Below are 24,558 nucleotides of genomic sequence, written 5' to 3'. Positions count from 1 at the left end.
TGGTGTCAGTGCAGTTCTAATTCTGCTGTACCAGTGAATATAATATTTTCTGTGCCAGGTGCTGCATACATATTTTATTTACTTATAACGTCCTCTGAGCAGAATGGTCATCCCCTTTTTATAAATGGGGAAGCTAAAGCTCAAAGAGGCTAAAGGAGTTACACAAAGTCATACAGTCAGGAAGTGATAGAACTGGGAGTTAAAGCTAGATTTAGGTGCCTCCAAAGTCCTGTTCTCTTTCCACTGTTCCACCTTTAGACCTTGCCCTTTCCTAGACGTGCTTAACCTGATGAATAAAATGACTGCCCCCTCCTGCCCTCAGAGCCCCCACACAGTGATTCCTGGTCATTCGTGAGTGGAGAAAACAATAATCCAGACAGTGACCTCCCCAAAGGGCAAGTATTCCCCAATAGCTAACAACCTATCTCTGGACTTCCTTTCCCTTTTCCATGTACTCTACGAACTTCTACCACTCAATTTACCTTCTTGATTATGTTTACTTCAAGCAGATGGGAAACTGACTTCACAGCCACTGAGCAAACCTTGGTTACTAGTATGGGAAGGGAGAACAAGCCCCTGGGCAGAAGTAGTTCAGTGAACAGTGCCAACTTATGAGAAAGGTCTAGATAAAACACCTGGGGCCTGATTTGGAAAGAGAACAGCTCACTTTTCCCCTGGCACACCCACGAGACCAGTGAGAAGAACTGGGCCTAAGAATAATTCTAGCTTATGTCACTGCCTAGTACCATAAGTACAGATAATAAATGTTCAACAAATATCTCATGAGTGATAAATTACAGAATGAACATATAAATTATAAGAGACTGGCACAAGTTATAAAAAAGATATTAATAAAGTGCTACAAGAGTAAGAGCCTTAAAAATAGAATAAGCTCAAATCTTCTCATAGCATGAATAAATGAATGCTTGGGCCAAGAGAAGAGGCCAGCTGAACACAGCTGCCAGCGCTCAAAGTGGGGCCTTTCTCCTTGGGACAGATCTAACCAGCTTAGGTATGTGGTAGGAAAGGGATAGTCTGTCTCCCACTGCCACCCCAGGTCCGGTCTCCAAACCTTGAAAAGCACTGCCATGGTCTGAATGTTGGTGTCTCCCCTAAATTCATACATTGGAACCTCATATCCAATGTGATAGTGTTAAAAGGTGGCCAGGTTGGGCTGGGCGTGGTGGATCACGCCTGTAATCCTAGCACTTTGGTAGGCTGAGGCAGGCGGATCACAAGGTCAAGAGATCGAGACCATCCTAGCCAACATGGTGAAACCCCGTCTCTACTAAAAATACAAAAATTAGCAGGGCATGGTGGTGCACACCTCTAGTCCCAGCTCTCAGGAGGCTGAGGCAGGAGAATCACTTGAACCCAGGAGGTGGAGGTTGCAGTGAGCCGAGATCGCACCACTGCACTCCAGCCTGGCAACAGAGCAAAACTCCATCTCAAAAAAAAAAAACAAGGTCAGGTTGAAGGGAGCTGCCTTGCCCCTTCTGCCATGGAGGGACATAGTGATCTTCCCTTCCACCATGTGAAGCAAGGCAGCAAGGCACCATCTTTGAAATAGAGAGCAAGCCCTCACCAGCCCCTAAATCTGTTGGCACCTTGATCTTGGATTTCCCAGTCTCTAGAATAGTGAGCAGTAAATTTCTGTTTGTAAATTACCCAGCCTAAGGTGTTTGTTATAGTAGTCCCAACAGACAAAGCCATACCCTGACAGAACTACCTTCTCAGAGGAACTTGCTCTGAAATCAAGCCTCTTGAGCTGCTGCTGAAGCCAGTGTGCAGGGTTGAACCTAAGTAGACAGCCTCTACTCACACGGCCTTAAGCAAGAAGGCCCACTGTAAAGGTGAGAAGTTTGAAGTCCAGTGATCACAGTGGGTGCTGGGATTTTGGTAGTCTCCTCTCTTTGTTTCCTTATATAAGTCTTGGAATTGAGCAAAAGTAAGTTTAAAATTTCCTTATAGGCCGGGCGCAGTGGCTCACGCCTGTAATCTCAGCACTTTGGGATGCTGAGGCGGGTGAATCACCTGAGGTCAGGAGTTCAAGACCAGCCTGGTCAACATGACAAAACCCCGTCTCTACTAAAAAAATACAAAAATTAGCAAGCCATGGTGGTGGGCGTGTGTAATCCCAGCTACTCGGGAGGCTGAGGCAGGGAGAATTGCTTGAACCTGGGAGGTGGAGGTTGCAGTGAGCCAAGATCACATCGCTGCACTCCAACCTGGACAACAGAGTGAGACTCTCTCAAAAAAAACAAAAAATTCCTTTTAAATAAGTAAACAACAGGCTAAAAACCGTCTCTCTCTTGCAGTTCTGTTGGAGAGTTTCTAGAATCCCTCTTCCACTCCCCAGAAGAGCAAAGGAAGGCTTGGAAGGGTAGAGAGCCTGAGGAATCACCTTCAACCCGGCCACCATCAATCAAATCAAAGGAAACCACAGCACCCATCCCCAGAGCCCTGGCTAGGCGGAGATTTATAAGATCAATTTGGCCTTCCTCAACGAGCAAAATGTGTTGAGTAGATCATTTCTCCTCTGATCAGCCTTTCTCAATTAATCTCCCACAAGCCTCATACCCTGTTGTGTGAAAGTATTCCTGGCTTCAGGAGTTGGCTCCCTGCTCTCTCTGGATGGGTCTCAAATGTTGAGTGGGGAGCAGGAGCCCTCACTCTGTCTCACCACTGTATTGACCTGCCTCCTCTCCTCGGCCGCTTCCTCTTTGCCCACCCAGCTTTCACCACACACCTCAAATCCTGCTGCCAGGAGTCCTTTCTGGACTGCAGACATTTTATTCACTTGAACATGAGCACCAAGCTACATGCCAGCCATTGGCTGTGGGGGTACAACTGTGAAACAGTCCTACTGGTTCTTACCCTTGAAGAGCTCAGGGTCAAATGAGAGACACAGAAATGTAAACAGAACAAAACAGCCAGGCAAGCACCATTTAACAGAAATATTAACAGGCTAGGTGCAGTGGCTCATGCCTGTAATCCTAGCATTTTGGGAGTCCGAGGCAGGCGGATCACTTGAGCTCAGGAGTTCGAGACCAGCCTGGGCAAATGGCAAAACCCATCTCTACCAAAAATAAAATAAAGTAAATAGCTGGGCATGGTGGCACATGCCTGTGGTCCCAGCTACTCGGGAGGCTGAAGTGGGAGGATCGCTTGAGCCTGGGAGGTCGAGGTTTCAGTGAGCTAAGATCGTACCACTGTACTCCAGCCTGGGTGAGGGTGAGACCCCATCTCAAAAATTTAAAAATATATATATGTATATATATGTGTATATATGTGTGTGTGTATATATATGTATATATATAAACAGAGTTGTATGAATAAGCCCACTCAGTTCACACTGCTGTCTTTTCAGATCCCTTTTGTGAGTAAAGCCCTTTCACGTTCATCACCTTGTTTGTTCCAGACACCTCTGTGAGGTAGGTGGGGCAGATTTATTTCACAGATAAACAAAAACTCTTCCTACTGAACTCTTCAGAGCTGTGCTGTCCAATATGGTAGCCAGTTGCCGCATGTTATTTAGATTTAATTAAAATTAAATAAACGTTAAAATACAGTTTCTTAGTTACACCAGGCACATTTCAAATGCTCAGTCCACTATAGTGGACAACAAAGATGATGGAACATTTCTATCAAAAAGCTCTATTGTGGCCGGGCACAGTGGCTCACACCTGTAATCCCAGCACTTTGGGAGGCCGAGGCAGGCGGATCACCTGAGGTCGGGAGTTTGAGACCAGCCTGACCAACATGGAGAAACCCTGTCTCTACTAAAAATACAAAAATTAGCCAGTCATGGTGGTACATGCCTGTAATCCCAGCTACTTGGGAAGCTGAGGCAGGAGAATCACTTGAATCTGGGAAGCAGAGGTTGTGGCAAGCCGAGATGGCACCGTTGCACTCCAACCTGGGCAACAAGAGCAAAACTCCATCTCAGAAAAAAAAAAACCTCTGTTGTATAACAGCGCTTGAGAGGTCCTGAGAGGCAGTGCTAGGGCAGGGGTGTGAAGCCAGAGCATTCCCAGAAAAGCTAAGTCAAGTGGCCAACATGGAAGAAGCAGGAAGCTAAGGTGCATTCCAGGGGAAATCAAGAGGAACTGCTCCCGAACCAGATTCCTGCACTTCCTGGGCTGCACTCAGATGGATTGGGTTGCCACAGCCAAGGCAGGGCAGAGACCAGATGATCTCTACTGTGGGACCCAAGCGGCACCTGAGCAGCTTCTTCCTGGCAGTCAAGAATTCTAGGTCTCTCCACCCCAAGAGGCTTCAAGGACTCCAGTAACTGTGCTTTTCTCTGTCTCTGGCTCATTTCTGAAGGCCTCAGAAGAAGAAAAGGGGGAAAAATAAAAATAAATAAAAGCATTTCCAGCCCCTGTGAAAAGGATGTGAGGGTTCTAGATGGCAGCCTCCCACCTGCTGGAAGTCTTTGGCACCTCCAAGGGGCTTGGACCAGAAGAAGGTCAGTAAATTTAAGCTGCATTTGCTCTCAGCTAAACAAGCCTTTCGGTTTCAAAGGAAAAACACTCAAAAGAAGGGACCCAGAAGACAGACAAGATTTCAAAGTGTTCTCACCAAACAGCTTCCCACTGAGGCCAAAGCGAAGCCCCAAGAACCATGACTCTGTTTCCAGAAGCGCCTTCAACCACACACCTATTAATGTACACAGACACCTGACACCAATGCACTGCCTGCAGACACCCACAAAACCACAGAATCACAGGAATTCATACACAGGGCAGACACAGCCACAGCCCTGTCCCAGTTATCTACTGCTGCATAAAAAAGCATCCCTAACTTGGTAGCTTAAAACAATAATTTATTTAGCAGTTTGGACAAGGCTTAGCAGGGAAGAGTTGACTCTGTTCCACATACTGTCAGCTGGGGTGGCCCAACTACAGGAAGATGCTCACCCTCATGGCTGGCAATTGATGCTGGCTGCAGGTTGGAACCTCAGCTGGTCCTGTCAGCCAGGACACTGACAAGCGGCCTCTCCAAATAGCTACTTGGCCCCCTCACAGCTTGGTGGCTGGTTTCCAAGAATGAGCATCCCAAGAGAACGTGGCATAAAAGTGCGTGGTATTTTTATGATCTAGCCTCAGAAGTCACATAGCATCACTTCTGCGGCACTCTATTGGTTGAGTAAGTCACAAAGGTCAGCCCACATTCAAAGAGAGAGAAAGAGAACCCACCTCTCATTGAGAGGAATATTAATACCCTATTGTAAAGAGAACATGTGAGATGGGCTGTATCCTGGCAGACACTTCTGGAAAAAACTGTGTGCCACAAGCCCTGGCATACACGCTTGTGAACACAGCTTACACATTCAGACTCATACACACAGCACATAGACATGTTTATATATGTAGATAAATTAAAACATTCTGCATCCACTTACATGAACACTGTCACACAAAGATATGCACATTGCTACAGGTGCATTAATTATACAACTAGACGTGTATAATCAGATGTGCCAACACACACATATAGACTAGCCTTGAAAACCCTAAGAGATCCTAAAGAAATCAGGCTAGAAGGCCAGGCGCAGTGGCTCATGCCTGTAATCCCAGCCCTTTGGGAGGCCAAGGCAGGCGGATCACCTGAGGTCGTGACTTCAAGACCAGCCTAACCAACATGGTGAAACCCTGTCTCTACTAAAAATACAAAATTAGCCAGGTGTAGTGGCGCATGCCTGTGATCCTAGCTACTCAGGAGGCTGAGGCAGGAGAATCGTTTGAACCTGGGAGGCAGAGGTTGTAGTGAACCTAGATTGCACCGTAGTGAACCTAGATTGCACTCCAGCCTGGACAACAAGAATGAAACTCCATCTCAAAAAAAAAAAAAAAAAAGAAAAGAAATCAGGCAGGAGAAGATGGAGTATAACCTAGATGTCAGCTGTTCCCTCCCTCTCCTCTGTTTCCCTACCAAGAACTGATACCTACAAAAGTATGAGTGTGAAATGCAGAATTTACCAAAGGTATCATAGGGGTGATGGAGGAGGAAGTTTTTTTGTTTTTTTTTTTTGAGACGGAGTCTCGCTCTGTAGCCCAGGCTGGAGTGCAGTGGCCGGATCTCAGCTCACTGCAAGATCTGCCTCCCGGGTTTACGCCGTTCTCCTGCCTCAGCCTCCCGAGTAGCTAGGACTACAGGTGCCCACCACCGCGCCCGGCTAATTTTTTGTATTTTTTGGTAGAGACGGAGTTTCACCGTGTTAGCCAGGATGGTCTCGATCTCCTGACCTCGTGATCTGCCCATCTTGGACTCCCAAAGTGCTGGGATTACAGTCATGAGCCACCGCGCCCGGCCTGGAGGAGGAAGTTAGTATCACTCTCCACAAGCAAACAACTTGAAAGCCCGCAGGAACAGTCCTTTCCCCACAAGTCCCTCTCCCGCCCCATATAGCCTCCGTGGATCACTTTTTACCTCCTCTTTTCCTTGCACCTCACCCTTTCAGCCTGTTCACATCTCTTCGTCACATCCTCCCTCAAGCTTCCAAATTCCTCACCCTTTTCTCATACAGAGCAGTTCAGATTTGCTTTGACCCATAATAAAGGATTGATGTAAAGACAGGCATCAGATGTAAAGGAGACAAGGCTCCCTCTCATGGGCCACTTGTTCTCTCACTCTTGTCATCTGCATCACACCCAGGTGTCTGATGGGCCAAGAGCAATTTACTCTACATTCCAAATTTAGGACGAGCCAGGTTGTCTGGTGACATAGTTTGGATATTTTTCCTCACCCAAATCTCACGTTGCAATGTAATCCCTAGTGTTGGAGATGGGGTCTGGTGGGAGTGTTTGGGTCATGGGGGCAGATGTCCCATGGCTTGGTGCTGTCCTCACCATAATGAGTGAGTTCTCATGAGATCTGGGTGTTTAAGTGGATAGAACCTCCCCCGGCCTTGCTCCTGCTTTTGCCATGTGGCATACCTGTTCCTGCCTCACCTTCCTCCATGAATGAAAGCTGCCTGAGGCCTCCATGGAAGCTGGGCAGATGCCAGTGCCATGCTTGTACAGCCTGCAAAACCATGAGCCAATTAAACCTCTTTTCTTTATAAGTTACCCAAACTCAGGTATTTCTTTATAGCAATGCAAGAAGGGCCTAATACAACTAGAATAGTTCATTGTAATCCTCACCACCACCACCCTTGCCTCTGCCCAACCTGGAAGAGTCCTATAAACCAAGCCACTGCAGGGCTGTTGTAGGGCAGCCTATGTGGACCCCATCCCTGGTCCAATCTATGCCTACCCCGACACAAGAGCCAATGCTGTTTCCTTGAGCAGGAAGCTGCAGAAGGGATGGCATCTGCTGTAAGAAAATCCTGGGCATGGTGAGTGCAGTAACTGACCACACCAGCACAGTCCTCGATGAGCAAGCCAATGATAGGAGAACCCTTCCCTCTGCTGACACTGTCTCTAATAAAGTTTTCCAAACTCCAGAGCTCTGGGAGACCACATGTGGAGAATAAAGATTGCTGTGCAGCCTGTCTGAGAACATTAGATAATCGAATCCAATATAATTGTCATCAGAGAATGTGAATTTGGAATTCTGTAGCAGTTAAAACAACTTTGGAATCAGGGCCAAGTCCTGACTGCCTCTCACTAGCTAAGCAAGTCGCTCAACTCTAACCATCCTTAGAGACTAGCTTTCTTATCTGTAAAATGGAGATGATATCAGTACTCATCTCAACTATTATCATGGAGATTAAATGAGATAATAATACAAGTAAAACATTCAGCCTAGTGCCTGGCACACAGGAAGTTCTGAATATATCTTAGCTTTTTTTTTTTTTTTTTTTTTTTTTTTTTTTTGAGACGGAGTCTCGCTGTGTCGCCCAGGCTGGAGTGCAGTGGCCGGATCTCAGCTCACTGCAAGCTCTGCCTCCCGGGTTTTTACGCCATTCTCCGGCCTCAGCCTCCCGAGTAGCCGGGACTACAGGCGCCCGCCACCTCGCCCGGCTAGTTTTTTGTATTTTTTAGTAGAGATGGGGTTTCACCGTGTTAGCCAGGATGGTCTCGAACTCCTGACCTCGTGATCCGCCCGTCTCGGCCTCCCAAAGTGCTGGGATTACAGGCTTGAGCCACCGCGCCCAGCCTTTTTTTTTTTTTGAGACGGAGTTTCACAGTTTCACTCTTGTTGCCCAGGCTGGAGTGCAATGGTGCAATCTTGGCTTACTGCAATCTCTGCCTCCCAGGTTCAAGCAATTCCCCTGCCTCAGTCTCCCAAGTAGCTGGGATTACAAGCATGGGCCACCACGCCCGGCTAATTTTTTGTATTTAGCAAAGACAGGGTTTCACCATGTTGATCAGGCTGGTCTCGAACTCCTGACCTCAGGTGATCCACACTCCTCAGCCTCCCAAAGTGCTGGGATTACTGGTGTGAGCAACCACGCCCAGCTGATCTTAGCTATTATTAGTACTACTCTTTTCCATGCCTGTTGGCTACACAGACATTATGCTAGAGACTGAGCAAAGTTAAATCACACACAAATACATGTGTGAGTACTTACAAACTCACACAGGGGATTCTGCTTTATATCCCTACTTAACATTGCAAATAATTACCTCACTCTCAGACCTACATGCACATTATACATCATGCCCAGGCTATATGGATGCTTTTGTGGAAAGGTTGAAAGAAGAGGTACTCTCAGGTAGACAAACCCTCCCTCCAGTTAAAAATGAGACACACAGGAAGTGAGAAGTATGGGAATGTTTCTGGACCAGATAGTTTTGGGGGCTTTTCTGGGGAAAGGAATACTGCATCTTCTGAGCTGGGGGAGGATGACAAGTTGAATGTGGTTTTTCTCAGAAACGTCTTTATTACTCCACATATTGGTGCACAGAATAGGCTGACTCAGGCAACAAGAGGTTGGCCACATGCAGCTAATCATTCTTATTTGTTTAGCTGTTGTGGCTTCCCATTTCCCCATGACCTCTGCAGAGACGCCCAGGGTGAGAGGCATTAGCTCCAAGATCATTATGGAATTATGAGACCCACTGAACCATCATTAGAGCTACTGTTAGGAAGTAAATCATCCTCAGCTAGGACTGGGTTGCATAGCCATAGGAACCCTGCTTCATTCTCCTAACACCTGCTCCTCAGGAACTGGCAAGGGTAAGAGCTGGGTAGTGGAGTCCGGTTGAAAGGCACTTCTCCAGGGCAGGGGATCTAAGGGCCACGGCCTTGTCCACACCTCACCCTGGGCAACAATGACACTAATAACCTAATGTTGAGCAGAACATTACCGTTAATAAAATTTGCTCACATTCCTTATGCCATTTAATTCTCACAGGAATCCCATGAGATACCTGTTTTATTGCCCCTCATTAACCAAAAAGGAAACTGAAGTCCAAATGTGCTGAGAGATGCAGCATAGTGCTGGGCGCATGGCAGCCCCAAATTGGAATGTGTGGACCTAAGTGCTCCCTAAGGGTCCAAGAAGCCCTCAGCCTCGATTTAGCTCCAAATCTAATACTTTCATATTACAAATAGGTCAGATTCCACCTGCCAGAGTATGTCCACTAGTTAACAAGTTTATTGAGTTCATGTACTGGGTGCTGTGCTACGCACTGGGAATACAATCATGAGTGAAGAGACTGTTAAAGATTGCCTCAAATCTTTGCCACTCCTGTCATCAGGAGATGAGGTATCTTTCATCTCCCTTTGAATCTGGGCTAGCATGTGATTGCTTTGACCAATAGAGTACAGAAGAGGTGATGCTATCCAGTCATGAGCCTAGTCTTTTTTTTAAGACAGGGAGTCTTTAAAAACTCCCTAGGCTGGAGTGAAATGGAGTGATCTTGGCTCACTGCAACCTCCGCCTCTCAGGTTCAAGCAATTCTTCTGCCTCAGCCTCCCGACTAGCTGGGATTACAGGCGCGCACCACCGTGCCCAGCTAATTTTTGTATTTGTAGTAGAGATGGGTTTTCTCCAGTTGGTCAAGCTAGTCTCAAACTCCTGACCTCAAGTGACCCGCCCACCTCAGCCTCCCAAAGTGCTGGGCTTACAGGCGTGAGCCACCACGCCCGGAAATGAGCCTAGTCTTTAAGAGCTTCCACTTCAGTCCCTTGGAGCCCTTAGCCACTCTGTAATAACTCCAACTACCTTGACAGAATGTGGAAAGGGAGGGGGCCCAGCTGAGAGCAGCTTTCCAGCCTCCTACTAAAGCATCAGACATGCGAGTGAAGTCTTCTTGGATCTTCCAAACCACACCAGCCTATAGCTAGAGTGCCACTGAGAGGCCCCCGTCAATATCACATAAGACGGAAGAACTTCCCAGCCAAACCCTTTCTGAATTCCTGACCCACAAAATTATGAGATATAACAAAATGATTGTTTCAGTTCATGGGTTGACAAACTTTTCCTATAGTCTTTCATGGGTCACATACCATCTCTGTCACATATTGTTCTTGTTTTTTGTTTTTGTTTTTTTCCCAACCCTTTAAAAACATTTTTTAAAAAAATTCTTAATTTGCCAGCTATACAAAAAAAAAAAAAAAAAAAAAAATGTTGGCCGGGCGCGGTGGCTCAAGCCTGTAATCCCAGCACTTTGGGAGGCCGAGATGGGCGGATCACGAGGTCAGGAGATCGAGACCATCCTGGCTAACACGGTGGAACCCCGTCTCTACTAAGAAATACAAAAAATAGCCGGGCGAGGTGGCGGGCGCCTGTAGTCCCAGCTACTCGGGAGGCTGAGGCCGGAGAATGGCGTGAACCCGGGAGGCGGAGCTTGCAGTGAGCTGAGATCCGGCCACTGCACTCCAGCCTGGGTGCCAGAGCGAGACTCCGTCTCAAAAAAAAAAAAAAAATGTGGGCCGGGCACGGTGGCTCATGGCTGTAATCCTAACATTTTGTGAGGCCAAGGCAGGGGGATCACTTGAGGTCAGGAGTTCAAGGCCAACCTGGTCAACATGGTGAAACCCCGTCTCTACCTAAAATACAAAAACTTAGCTGGGTGTGGTGACGCTCATCTGTAATTCCAGTTACTCCAGAGGCTGAGGCAGGAAAATCACTTGGACCCAGGGGGCAGAGGTTGCAGTGAACCGAGATCACACCACTGTACTCCAGCCTGGGCAATAGAATGAGACTCTGTCTCAAAAACAAAAAATAAAAACAGACTGTGGGCTGGATTTAGTACATGGGTCCTATTTCATCAGCCTGTTTTAAGCCATGAAGGTATAGGGTAGTTTGTAACCTAGCAATAGCTAGCCAGAACAGTCCCTTCCTTCAGGAAACTAAAATTCTGCACGCAAGACAGGCATGAAACAAAAAATAAACAATAATTAGTAATTAATCAAATTGTTACACATAAAGGAGATAAACCAGGTGCTATGGGACTTAATGTCATTGGGGGCTCCAGGAAGCACTTCCCCCAGAAAGCAACACTTACGGTTGAGATTTGAAGGATCACTTGAAGTTTTCAGATTAAGAAAAAAAGGGAAAAGTATAGTGGCTCAGCCATTTTGGCCCAATGTGGAAACTTCTGAAAGGCAATACTTTCTCCAGAACTCTCTACTGAATTGGCCAAGAGCCTGCATCATATTTAACTTCTTCCTCTGCCCAATTCTGCTTCTGCCTCCTTTTCAAAGGTGTTGTTCCACAATAAATATCTTGAACCCTAAACTGTCTCAGTGCCTGCCTCCAGAGAACCCAACCTGTGATGCTGGCAAAAACAAAAAGAGATTTTTTTTTTTTTTTTGAGATGGAGTCTCACTCTATTGCGAGGCTGGAGTGTGGTGGCGCGATCTCAACTCACTGCAACCTCCGCCTCCCGGGTTCCAGCGATTCTCCTGCCTCAGCCTCCCAAGTAGCTGGGATTACAGGCACGTACCACCATGCCCAGCTAATTATTTTTGTATTTTTAGTAAAGACAGGGTTTGACCATGTTGGTCAGGCTGGTCTAGAACTCCTGACCTCATGATCTGCCCACCTTGGCCTCAAAAGTGCTGGAATTACAGGCGTGAGCCCAACCTTTTTTTTTTTTTTTTTTTGAAACAGTCTTGCTCTGTCGCCCAGGCTGGAGTGCAGTGACAGGATCTCAGCTTACTGCAGCCTCTGCCTCCTGGGATCAAGCGATTCTCCTGCCTCAGCCTCCTGAGTAGCTGGCATTACAGGCATGCGTCACCATGCCCAGCTAATTTTGTATTTTTAGTGAGAAGAGACGGGGTTTCGCCATGTTGGCTAAGCTGGTCTCGAGTTCCTGACTTCAAGTGATCTGCCCGCCTTGGCCTCCCAAAGTGCTGGGATTATAGGCGTGAGCCACCTCGCCCCGCCAAAAAGAGAATTTATTGACTCATGCACAGTTATGCATTGCTTAATGACTGGGATATATTCTGAGAAATGTGTCTTTAGGCAATTTTGTCCTTGTGCAAACATCATAAAATGTATTCACACAAACCTAGATGGTATAGCCCGGGGTCCTTAACCATGGACTGGTACCAGTCCATGGCCTGTTAGAAACCAGGCCTCACAACAGGAGGTAAGCAGCAGGTGAGCAAGCAAAGCTTCATCTGTATTTACAGCCCTCCCCAATCGCTCACGTTACTATCTGAGCTCTACCTCTTGTCAGATCAGCTGCAGCATTAGATTCTCTTAGGAGCATGAACCATATTGTGAACTGTGCATGGGAGGGATCTAGGTTGTGTGCTCCTTATAAGCATCTAACTAATGCCTGATGATCTGAGGGGGAACGGTTTCATCCTGAAACCATCACTACCCTCCATACTGCCACCCTACTCCCCACATCCATGGAAAAATTGTCTTCCATGCAACCATCCATGGTGCCAAAAAGGCTGGGGACCACTGGTATAGCCTACTACACACCTAGGCTATACAGTAGAGTCTATGCTCGTAGGCTACAAATCTGTACAGCGTGCTACTATACTGATTACTGTAGGCAATTGTAACACAATGGTAAGTATTTGTGTATCTAAATATATCTAAACAGAGGATCGGACGGTGGCTCACACCTATAATCCTAGCACTTTGGGAGACTGAGGCAGGCAGATAACCTGAGGTCAGGAACTCGAGACCAGCCTGGCCAACATGATGAAACCCTGTGTCTACTAAAAATACAAAATTAGCCGGGTGTGGTGGCGCCTGCCTGTAATCCCAGTTACTCGGGAGTCTGAGGCAGGAAAATCGCCTGAGCCCAGGAGGCGGAGGTTTCAGTGAGCCGAGATTGCACCACTTCACTCCAGTCTGGGTGACAGAGCGAGACTCCATCTAAAAAAAAAATCCAAAAATACAAAAATTGGCCAGGTATGGTGGCACACGCCTGTAGTTCCAGCTACTCAGGAGGCTGAGGTACGAGAATCGCTTGAACCCAGGAGGGAGATGTTGCAGCGAGCCAAGATTGTGCCACTGCACTCCAGCCTGGGTGACAGAGTGAGACTCTGTCTCAAAAAAAAAAAAAAAAATTAAAATTAAAATTAACATATCTACACATAGAAAAGGTACAATGAACTACGGTAGTATAATCTTATGGGATGACCATCGCCTATGTGATCCCTTGTTGACCAAAACATCATTACATGGTGTGTGACTGTAATTGAAAAGTCCACGGGTAACATCTTGAGCTTCAAGCAAAGGTGGATTTGGAGCTCCAGCTTAACATGATATACAGACTTTCAGTTCTGAAACCAGGAAAGTCCCAGGCAAACTGGGACAATTAATTACTGTAGCTCCAATGTGTAAACAGGTCTTGGTGTCTCCATTTCTTGGCTCTGCTTTCAGGTGAGTTGGATAATTCAGTCTCCGGAGGTACACATAGCAAGACAGGACAGCAGCTCCAGACCCTATATTCTCTCAAGTTAGAGTCCTCAAAGAAAGGAACTAGTTTGCTTCCCTCATGACTTCAAAGAATTAGGGTGGGTCTTACTGGCTCTCGTTGATCTACTTGAGACATGTGTCCACTGTTTTATCTGCTTTAGTTTTTTAAATTGAGATATAATTCACATTCCATAAAATTCATCTTTTTAAAGTATGCAATTCAATAGTTTTTAATATATTCACAGTGTTGTGTGATTATCATCACTATCTAATTCCAAAATATTTCTATCACCCTAAAGAGAAGCTCTACACCTGTAATCCCAGCATTTTGGGAGGCTAAGGCAGGCAGATCACTTAAGCCCTGGAGTTTGAGACCAATCTGAACAACATAAGAAACCCCTTCTCTATAAAAAATACAAAAATTAGCTGGGCGTGGTGGCGAGTGCCTATGGTCCCAGCTACTCCGGAGGCTGAGGTGGGAGGAGTACTTGAGCCTAGGAGGCAGAAATGGCAGTTAGCCATTGCACTCCACCGTGGGCAACAGAGCCAAACCCTGTCTCAAAAAAAAGAAAAAAGAAACCCTATACTCAGTAACAGCCACTACGCATTCCCCCCCACTCCAGTGCCTGGCAACCACTAATCTTCTTTCTGTCTCCATAGGTTTACCTATTCAAGATATTTCATATAAATGGAATCAAATAACATATGGCCTTTTGTGTATGTCCTTTTTCACTTAGCATAATGTTTATAAGGTTCATCCATGTTGTAACATGAATCAGTACTTTATTCCTTTTTATTGCTGAATAATAGCCCATTGTATGAATATAAGAAAGGTGTACATGAACGTTCACAGCAGCATTCTGCTGCCAAGTGGTGGACGGTTGGGTTGCTTCCACTTTTTGACTATTATTAATAATGCTGCTATGAGCATTCATATACACTTGACCCTTGAACAACACACGTTTGAATTGCAAGGGTCCACTTATACGCAGATTTTTTTAACCAAATGCAAATTGAAATTACAGTATTCACAGGATGTGAAACCTGAATGTATGGAGGGCTGACTTTTTGTATACTCAGGCTCTGCAGAGCCGACTGCAGGACTTGAGTCTGCGTGGATTTTAGTGTACTCAGGTGTCTGGAACCAATCCTCTGCATACGCTGAGGGTTGATTATACAAGGTTACCTAGAAGTGGAATTGCTGGATCATACGGTAACTCTATGTATGTCCCCATTCTTGAACCAATCACTGTGGCCTGAGAATTGAATGGTATGAATGATTTAAACCTAAGTCACATGTTCTATTTTGTTTGTTTGTTTGTTTTTTAAAGACAGGGTCTCACTTTGTTGCTCAGGCTGGAGTGCAATGGCACAATCTTGGCTCACTGCAACCTCTTCCTCCCAGGTTCAAGCAATTCTTGTGCCTCAGCCACCTGAGTAGCTAGGATTACAGGCATGTGCCACCACACCCAGCTAATTTTTGTGTATTTAGTAGAGACAGGGTTTTGCCATGTTGGCCAGGCTAGTCTCAAACTCCTGGCCTCAAGTGATCCACCTGGCCTAGCTTCCCAAAGTGCCAGAATTACAGGCATGAGCCACCATGCCCAGCTTATGCCACATGTTCTACTCTTGGTGCTGAGGATGGAGTCGGTTTCACTAGGACCACATGGAATGAGAAGAAAATGATGGTTCACCAGGAATAAATGGGGTACAGTTATCAGATGGAGGATGAATGGAATCTAGGCAGCAAATCTACAGACGGTCCTTGCAAATAGCTGTATTAATTGAATGCTCACTATGAGCCCGGCACTGTGTTAAGTACATGCATTATCTCATGTGACTTTACAACAACCTCATAAGGATTCTGTAATTCTATTACTCCCCTACAGATGCAGGAACTGAGCTCAGAAAAGTTGAATAAGTTGCCCAAGTTTATATAGCTGAAAATTGAGTGTTTGAACCCAGGTCTGATGCAAAGTGTCAGAGAAAAACAGATCTTGAGTTAGGCTAAAATATACCTGCTAAAGCCTCTTTTGCATCATTTGCCCAATATTTTTATAATCATTGGGGAAGAGTCTGTGTAACCAAAAATTTCCTTTCACACCAATGACAGGGAAGAACAGGTTTTTATCATGAAAAAAATCATAGTTGACATTTTTTCCCTTTAGATTTCCAAGTAAGCGTCCCAATTTTGTCAGATATCACATTATTGGCATTGAGATTAAGCAGCTATATTTCTCAGAAAGTCTCCATGCTTTTTGTCACCACTCATCTTTTTCTAACAGGCCTAGAAATTCAGCTAAATTCTGCTTGTCATGAGATTAGGAAGTGCAGAACTCCACACCAGGCTCATAACCTTCTCCAGATATGATTTACGAGAGCTCTTCTGTAGTCCTCATGATGAGGACCTGGGGCCAAGGATCTCTGACTCCCTACTCGCTACTCCTATGGACCAGAACCCAAATGGTGTGAGATGGGTGGAACAGAAGATGTGAGGCAGCCAAAGAGTTGAAGAATATAAGAAGTTGCATTTCATTGCCACCACCCGCCACCAATTCCGAAATGTCAGTCCTTAGAGTATCACAGGAGAATAACCTCATATTAAACTGTACTATATTAAGCTTCATACTAAGCTGCAAGCTTATAGCACCACACTGACTCCTCCTTGAGAGACCCCATCCCACCACCCCCTCCTCCCTAGTACACACACATCAAAGCAACTTGCATCCCAAACCCTTGAAAGATTTACTGCCAGAACTGCAGACAAATCAGTGAATACACGGCAGTGGATTCCAAAGACAGGATGCTCATTTGCATGAGGAGTTGCATGTCATTTGCATTATATTTGCAATCTATTTGCATATCACGTCTGCCTGTCAAAATGTACATAAATGCTTTATACTTTCACTTTTTTTATTTTCTAAAGAGGACTACGCCCCCACATCCTGCCCAGACTGTCTGGGAAAATTACTGGTTGAGTATTCCCAGCTTAATTGTGAAGAGCCTCACGTGCCATACTGAGGCGATTTCAAACTGTGGAAAAGCCCCAAGGATCTCAGAATCTAGCTTGAGAAACTTCATTCATTCATTTATTCAACACATCTTTATTGAACACTTATGATGTGCACTGTTGTTCTAGGTGCTGCAGATATATCTGTAAACAATGAGATGAAAATAGTTACAACATTAAAAGTTAAATGCTGTCATTTCACAAAATCGCTTGGCACCAACCCAATTAATAAATAATACAAGTGCAAAAAAAAAAAGGCACTAAAATCTCCTGAAAGTGCTTAGTTATGAGGTCATCCAGGTATTACAGACTATGCTTATGTTGTTATTATTACTTTGTTAAGATTAATCCTGGCCTGGCACGGTGACTCAGCCTATAATCCCAGCACTTCGGGAGGCTGAGGTGGGAAGATTACTTGGGCTCAGAAGCTCGAGACCAGCCTAGGCAACATGGCAAAAACCCCATCTCTACAAAAAATACAAAAATTAGCCAGGTGTGGTGGCATGTGCCTGTAGTCCCAGCTACTCTGGAGACTGAGGCAGGAGGATCACTTGAGCAGGGGAGGTCAAGGCTGCAGTGAGCCATGATCCTGCCACTGCATTCCTGCCTGGGCAACAGAGCGAGACCTTGTCTCAAAAACAAAACAAAACAAAAGATTAATCCTGAAATTAAAACAAATAGTAAGCTCCTTATTTTTTTCTTTTCTTTTCTTTTTAAAATAGAAACAGGGTCTCACTATGTTGCCCAGGCTGGTGACAAACTCCTGGGCTCAAGTGAACCTCCCACCTGGGCCTTCCAAAGTGTTGGGATTACAGGCGTGAGCCATTGTGTCCAGCCAGTAAACTTCTTAAAGTTTACTCAAGACATCTGAGAACCAAGGGATATATGAACTCCAAGTTTGAGAAACACCAATTAAGGAGCCATTAAACAATTTAAATAGGGAAATAGCCTGGGTTTACATCTTAGAAAGATCACTCTGCAGCCATATGGAGGGAACGTTGGAAGGGGTGGAAGGCCAGAGGCAGATAGACCAGTAAAAGGCTTCAATAATCTAGGTGTGACTCAGATGTGTGACTGTTCACACTGTCAGCCTCATAAATCCTGTGGCCCCTTCACTGATGTCCATCTGAAATTAAGTCACACCACACACTGGGTGGCTTTGGAAGTTTTCAGTGAAAATTTGTATAGTCATGGGGGGATCATAACATACATTGTTTCCATTGAAAATTCAGCTTTGGGCCGGGCGCGGTGGCTCAAGCCTGTAATCCCAGCACTTTGGGAGGCCGAGACCGGCGGATCACGAGGTCAGGAGATCGAGACCATCCTGGCTAACGCGGTGAAACCCCATCTCTACTAAAAAAATACAAAAAACTAGCTGAGCGAGGTGGCGGGCGCCTGTAGTCCCAGCTACTCGGGAGGCTGAGGCAGGAGAATGGCGTGAACCCGGGAGGCGGAGCTTGCAGTGAGCTGAGATCCGGCTACTGCACTCCAGCCTGGGCGACAGAGCGAGACTCCCTCTCAAAAAAAAAAAAAAAAGAAAATTCAGCTTTGAGGTGGGCGCGGTGGTTCATGTCTGTAATCCCAGCACTTTGGGAGGCTGAGGTGGGCAGATCACTTGAGGTCAAGAGTTCGAGACCAACCTGACCAACATGAGGAAACCCTGTCTCTACTAAAAATACAAAAATTAGCTGGGTGTGATGGTGAGCACCTATAAGCCCAGCTACTCGAGAGGCTGAGGCAGGAGAATTGCTTGAACCCAGGAGGCAGATGTTGTGGTGAGCCGAGATTATGCCATTACACTCCAGCCTGGGCAACAAGAGCAAAACTCCATCTCAAGAAAAAAAAAAGAAAGAAAATTCAGCTTTGAACATGTCTTTCCAAATTCTCACACAGTCACTAATCCTTCTCAGCTCTTCCTTCACCAAGCTGTCAACTGACTTGTCTCTTCTAGTCCCTCTTTTCTTGATCTCTTAAACCCTGGGACTCCAAATTCATCATCCGTTTATTTTGTGGGGCAATTGAGCTTCTATTCCAAAATCCCAGGATGTGCAGGAAAACAAAGGGCCCTTTGATTCTAAGACATACCCTACAGGAGGTTACAAATAACTTTTTAAGGTCTATCCTTAAGAAAAAGCTGGTAAGGTCCTTATCAAGAGCAAAGCTCTGTAATGGAGACAAAAGATGGAGACATGGCAGAAGGAGAATCAGGAACATGGCAGGGAAAACCAGCCTAAGGCCCAAACGCAAGGGTTCAAGGGGTGGATCACAAACAGTTCTCATTAGGTCTCAGAAACATGGTTAGGGCCGGGCACGGTGGCTCACACCTGTAATCCCAACACTTTGGGGCCCGCCGCGGGCCTCGCGAGCTCATTTGTGCCTGGCTGGTCCCCATTCCTCTCTCCCTAGTGTTGAGTGTCTGAGCCGTTGGCTGCTCCGAACCGTTTGGCTCTTTCCCTTAGTAACAGCTTTTACCTTCTGCCTCAATTCCTCTCCCCGCTCGCGCCCTTCCCCCGCGCGCCGCCTCCCCCCGCCGCCGGCCGCGTGCGCCCCCGCCCCTCCCCCAGCGGCGGGAGCACCTCCGCTCGCCACCTGGGGACCCGCACCGCGCTCCCCGCCCCCGCCCTCCCGGCGCCCATCCCCCGCGCCCTCCGCTCGCTGTGGTTATAATTGCCTCTCACCCCCCAGAGGGGTTATTTTGGGGGTGGTTGGAGGCGGTGGCGGCGGCGGCGAGGAGGGGAATTTCCTAGTGCCTCCATTCCCGGGAGGGGGGAGCGGCGTTGGAGGCCACCGTTTCCAGCATCAACAACAGCAACTTGTGATTGGCGGTGACCGGATATTCAGTTGCACATCCCCACATCAATGCACTGCCAATGGGTTATATTCTGTGTTGTGACCTCATGGTTTAAGTGGGAATAAAGATGAGTATAAGCAGTGATGAGGTCAACTTCTTGGTATATAGATACTTGCAAGAGTCAGGATTTTCTCATTCAGCATTTACCTTTGGTATAGAAAGCCATATCAGTCAGTCCAATATAAATGGTGCCCTCGTCCCACCTGCTGCATTGATTTCTATCATCCAGAAAGGTCTACAGTATGTAGAAGCAGAAGTTAGTATTAATGAGGATGGTACCTTGTTTGATGGTCGACCAATAGAGTCTCTGTCCCTGATAGATGCCGTAATGCCTGATGTAGTACAAACAGGACAACAAGCTTATAGAGATAAGCTTGCACAGCAACAGGCAGCAGCTGCTGCAGCTGCCGCAGCTGCAGCCAGCCAACAAGGATCTGCAAAAAATGGAGAAAACACAGCAAATGGGGAAGAGAATGGAGCACATACTATAGCAAATAATCATACTGATATGATGGAAGTGGATGGGGATGTTGAAATCCCTCCTAATAAAGCAGTTGTGTTGCGGGGCCATGAATCTGAAGTTTTCATCTGTGCCTGGAACCCTGTTAGTGATCTCCTAGCATCAGGGTCTGGAGACTCAACAGCAAGAATATGGAATCTTAGTGAGAACAGCACCAGTGGCTCTACACAGTTAGTACTTAGACATTGTATACGAGAAGGAGGGCAAGATGTTCCAAGCAACAAGGATGTCACATCTCTAGATTGGAATAGTGAAGGTACACTTCTAGCAACTGGTTCCTATGATGGGTTTGCCAGAATATGGACTAAAGATGGTAACCTTGCTAGCACCTTAGGGCAGCATAAAGGCCCTATATTTGCATTAAAATGGAATAAGAAAGGAAATTTCATCCTAAGTGCTGGAGTAGACGAGACTACAATCATTTGGGATGCACATACTGGTGAAGCCAAGCAACAGTTTCCTTTTCATTCAGCACCAGCATTGGATGTTGATTGGCAGAGCAACAACACCTTTGCTTCTTGTAGTACAGATATGTGCATTCATGTCTGTAAATTAGGACAAGACAGACCTATTAAAACATTCCAAGGACATACGAATGAAGTAAATGCTATCAAATGGGACCCAACTGGCAATCTCCTGGCCTCCTGTTCTGATGACATGACTTTAAAGATATGGAGTATGAAACAAGACAATTGTGTCCATGATTTGCAAGCACATAATAAAGAAATTTATACTATCAAATGGAGTCCAACAGGACCAGGAACTAATAATCCAAATGCCAACCTTATGTTAGCAAGTGCATCCTTTGATTCTACTGTTAGGTTGTGGGATGTAGACCGAGGGATCTGCATCCATACCTTGACAAAACACCAAGAGCCTGTGTACAGTGTAGCTTTCAGTCCTGATGGCAGGTATCTGGCAAGTGGTTCTTTTGACAAATGTGTACACATCTGGAACACACAGACAGGTGCTCTAGTTCACAGCTATAGGGGAACAGGTGGAATTTTTGAAGTTTGCTGGAATGCAGCAGGAGACAAAGTTGGAGCCAGTGCATCAGATGGTTCAGTTTGTGTATTAGACCTTCAGAAATAGCGCTACTAGTTGGAAGCCATGGACCGACTATGAATGTCGGTCCAAAATGACTGTTCCTGACCCATGTACTGCTATAGTCCCACTTGAACCATGGCCAGTCCACTACAGCCAAATCTAAAAGAAATATATACATAAGTGTATATACACAAAATTGCACCCTGAAGATGACAGAGTTTTGTCACAGCTTGTGAATTCTGTTCACCAAGTGCTGGAATCTAATCTGCTGTGCCCCTAAAATAGCATTTAGAAGTTTTGGATATGAAAAACAGAAGAGAGAAAAATATACATTATAAAAGCAGAACATACATGTACCAGTTTTTGGATACTAAATGACAGCCTTGTTTCTCCCCTTTGAATCAGCAGACACCATGGATTATATTCTTTTTTCCCTTCAGTAGTGAGCAGTTTGTATGTACAGAGAAAATGGACTTACAGAAACTTGCAGCAGTAGTTTGTTCTTGCTTTAAAATTTTGTTTTTGGCCGGGCGCGGTGGCTCACGCCTGTAATCCCAGCACTTTGGGAGGCCGAGGCGGGTGGATCACAAGGTCAGGAGATCGAGACCATCCTGGCTAACACTGTGAAACCCCGTCTCTACTAAAAATGCAAAAAATTAGCCGGGCGAGGCGGCGGGCGCCTGTAGTCCCAGCTACTCGGGAGGCTGAGGCAGGAGAATGGCGTGAACCCGGGAGGCGGAGCTTGCAGTGAGCCGAGATCGCGCCACTGCACTCCAGCCTGGGCGACTAAGCGAGACTCTGTCTCAAAAAAAAAAAAAAAAAAATTTTGTTTTTGGTTTAGATTATGGATGCATGAAGTAAGGGAGTGAATCAGTTTCTTGTTTATATTTTTTTCACCTTTTAAACAACAAAAAATTCTTTAAAATATTTTAATGCATTCTTTTGAAGAGGTAGTTGTTTGGTACATTTTATGGCTCCCAGAGCATATATTCAGTTGGTGCATGTTGTGGAAGGGGGAATTGGAAATTAAATGAAAACCTATGACTTTGGTCATGTCAATCTGTAAGACACATCAGTAAAAGGGTATTATGCTCTGTTGGTTTTGTTTTTTTGTTTTGCTTTTTTTTTTTTTCTGTTTTGTTTTTTGGTGATGTGGCTTAAATGCAATAGTTTCTTTTTTGGGACAGATTTCTGCCAATTAAAGACTAGAAGGGCACAATTTTTTTTTTTAATTACCATAGAGAAGATACATTAAAAAAAAAAATCTTCTGATGTTTTGTAGCCATAACTAAATTATGGTAAAAGTGTGCACTATTGTGAAAAGGAGCAAAGTAGTTTTGGGTTTTTTGTTGTTTGTTTGTTTTGCTTTGTTTTTTAAGAGATTAAAATGTTTCTGGATAAGGAAAAAAAAAAAAAAAGACCATCCTGGCTAACATGGTGAAACCCCGTCTCTACTTAAAAAATTAAAAAATTATCCGGGTGTGGTAACACGTGCCTGTAGTCCCAGCTACTTGAGAGGCAGAGGTAGGAGAACTGCTTGAACCAGGTGTAGCAGGACGAGCCGCAGACAAGAACCCCTCAGACACCGAGTTGTGGAAGGAAAGAGCTTTATTCAGCTGGGAGCGTCGGCGGACTCATGTCTCCAAAAACCAAGCTCCCTGAGTAATTCCTGTCCCTTTTAAGGGCTTACAACTCTAAGGGGGTCCATGTGACAGGGTCATGATAGATTGAGCAAGCAGCGGTGCGTGACTAGGGGCTGCATGCACCAGTAATCAGAACAGAACAGAACAGGACAGGGATTTTTACAGTGCTTTTCCATACACTGTCTGGAATCTATAGATAACATAATTGGTTAGGTCAGGGGTCAATCTTTTAACTGCCAGGCCTGGAATACAGTGCCGGGCTGTCTGACTACTGATTTCACTTTTGTCTTTTCCTTAACTCCTACTTTTTCTTTGAGGCAGAAATTGGTCATAAGACAATATGAGGGGTAGTCTCCTCCTTACAGGGAGGCGGAGGTTGCAGTGAGCCAAGATCGCACCACTGCACTCCAGCCTGGGTGACAGAGTGAGACTCCATCTCAAAAAGAAAAAAAAAAAAAAAGATAGAAAGAAACATGGTTAGAATGGATTGCCTGCTTTATGCTCAGAGGTGCCCAGACAGAGTCTGGTTCAAAACCCAGGGTGATACCAATATATAAAGAAAAGAAGGGTAGTGAAGGGAAGCGCAAGGGGAGGAAATGATGGGTGGGGTAGAGAGAAAGTATAGCAGAAACCAAGAGAAGAGTTTCAAGAAAGAGGGAGCCAGCAATACAAAACTTCACGGAGAGGTCCAGTATGAGGAAAACTGGAGAGAAGTCATTGGATCTAGCAATTAAGGTGACTTTCTAAGAACAGTTTTCATGAGGTCTTATTTTTTTTTTTTTTGAGACGGAGTCTCACGCTGTTGCCCAGGCTGGAGTGCAGTGGCGCGATCTCGGCTCACTGCAAGCTCCGCCTCCCGGGTTCCCGCCATTCTCCTGCCTCAGCCTCCTGAGTAGCTGGGACTACAGGCGCCCGCCACCGCGCCAGGCTAATTTTTTGTATTTTTAGTAGAGACGGGGTTTCACTGTGGTCTCGATCTCCTGACCTTGTGATCCGCCCGCCTCGGCCTCCCAAAGTGCTGGGATTACAGGCTTGAGCCACCGCGCCCTGCCGATGAGGTCTTATTTAAGACACTCTTGATTACAGATCCAAAAGCCGTTTTCCCACTCTTCTTCCTTACTTTCTGAGACCAGCTCGGTCGTGGAGACCCTAACCCACCGTAAAGGAATTAAAGACACACACACACAGAAATACAGTGTGTGGAGCCGGGCGCGGTGGCTCACGCCTGTAATCCCAACACTTTGGGAGGCCAAGGCGGGTGGATCAAGAGGTCAGGAGATCGAGACCATCCTCGCTAACGCCGTGAAACCCCGTCTCTACTAAAAATGCAGAAATTGGCCGGGTGTGGTGGCGGGCGCCTGTAGTCCCAGCTACTCAGGGGGCTGAGAGGGGAGAATGGTGTGAACCCAGGAAGCGGAGCTTGCAGTGAGCCAAGATCCGCCATTGCACTCCAGCCTGGGCACGGAGCCAGACTCAAAAAAAAAAGAAAAGAAATATAGCGTGTGGAGTGGGAAATCGGGGTTTCACAGCCTTCAGAGCTGAAAGCCTCCAACAGAGATTTACCCACATATTGTCAGCAATCCAGTGATAAGCATTGTTTCTATAGACTGTAGATTAAAAGTATTCCTTGCGGGGAAACAAAGGGATGGGCTCTGGCTAGTTAACTGCAGCAGGAACATGTCCTTAAGGCACAGATCGCTA

General features: G+C 45.9%; 1 pseudogene; it reads left to right on the top strand.

The window, feature by feature from the left end:
• The first annotated feature begins 19,439 nt into the window (after positions 1-19,439).
• Positions 19,440-21,748, top strand: LOC139363760 (F-box-like/WD repeat-containing protein TBL1XR1 pseudogene; annotated as a pseudogene).
• Positions 21,749-24,558: the final 2,810 nt, after the last annotated feature.

This window comes from Macaca nemestrina, chromosome 6, assembly GCF_043159975.1.
Source record: "Macaca nemestrina isolate mMacNem1 chromosome 6, mMacNem.hap1, whole genome shotgun sequence".
Classification (NCBI taxonomy): Eukaryota; Metazoa; Chordata; class Mammalia; order Primates; family Cercopithecidae; genus Macaca; species Macaca nemestrina.
This window is presented reverse-complemented; position numbering and strand designations above follow the sequence as displayed.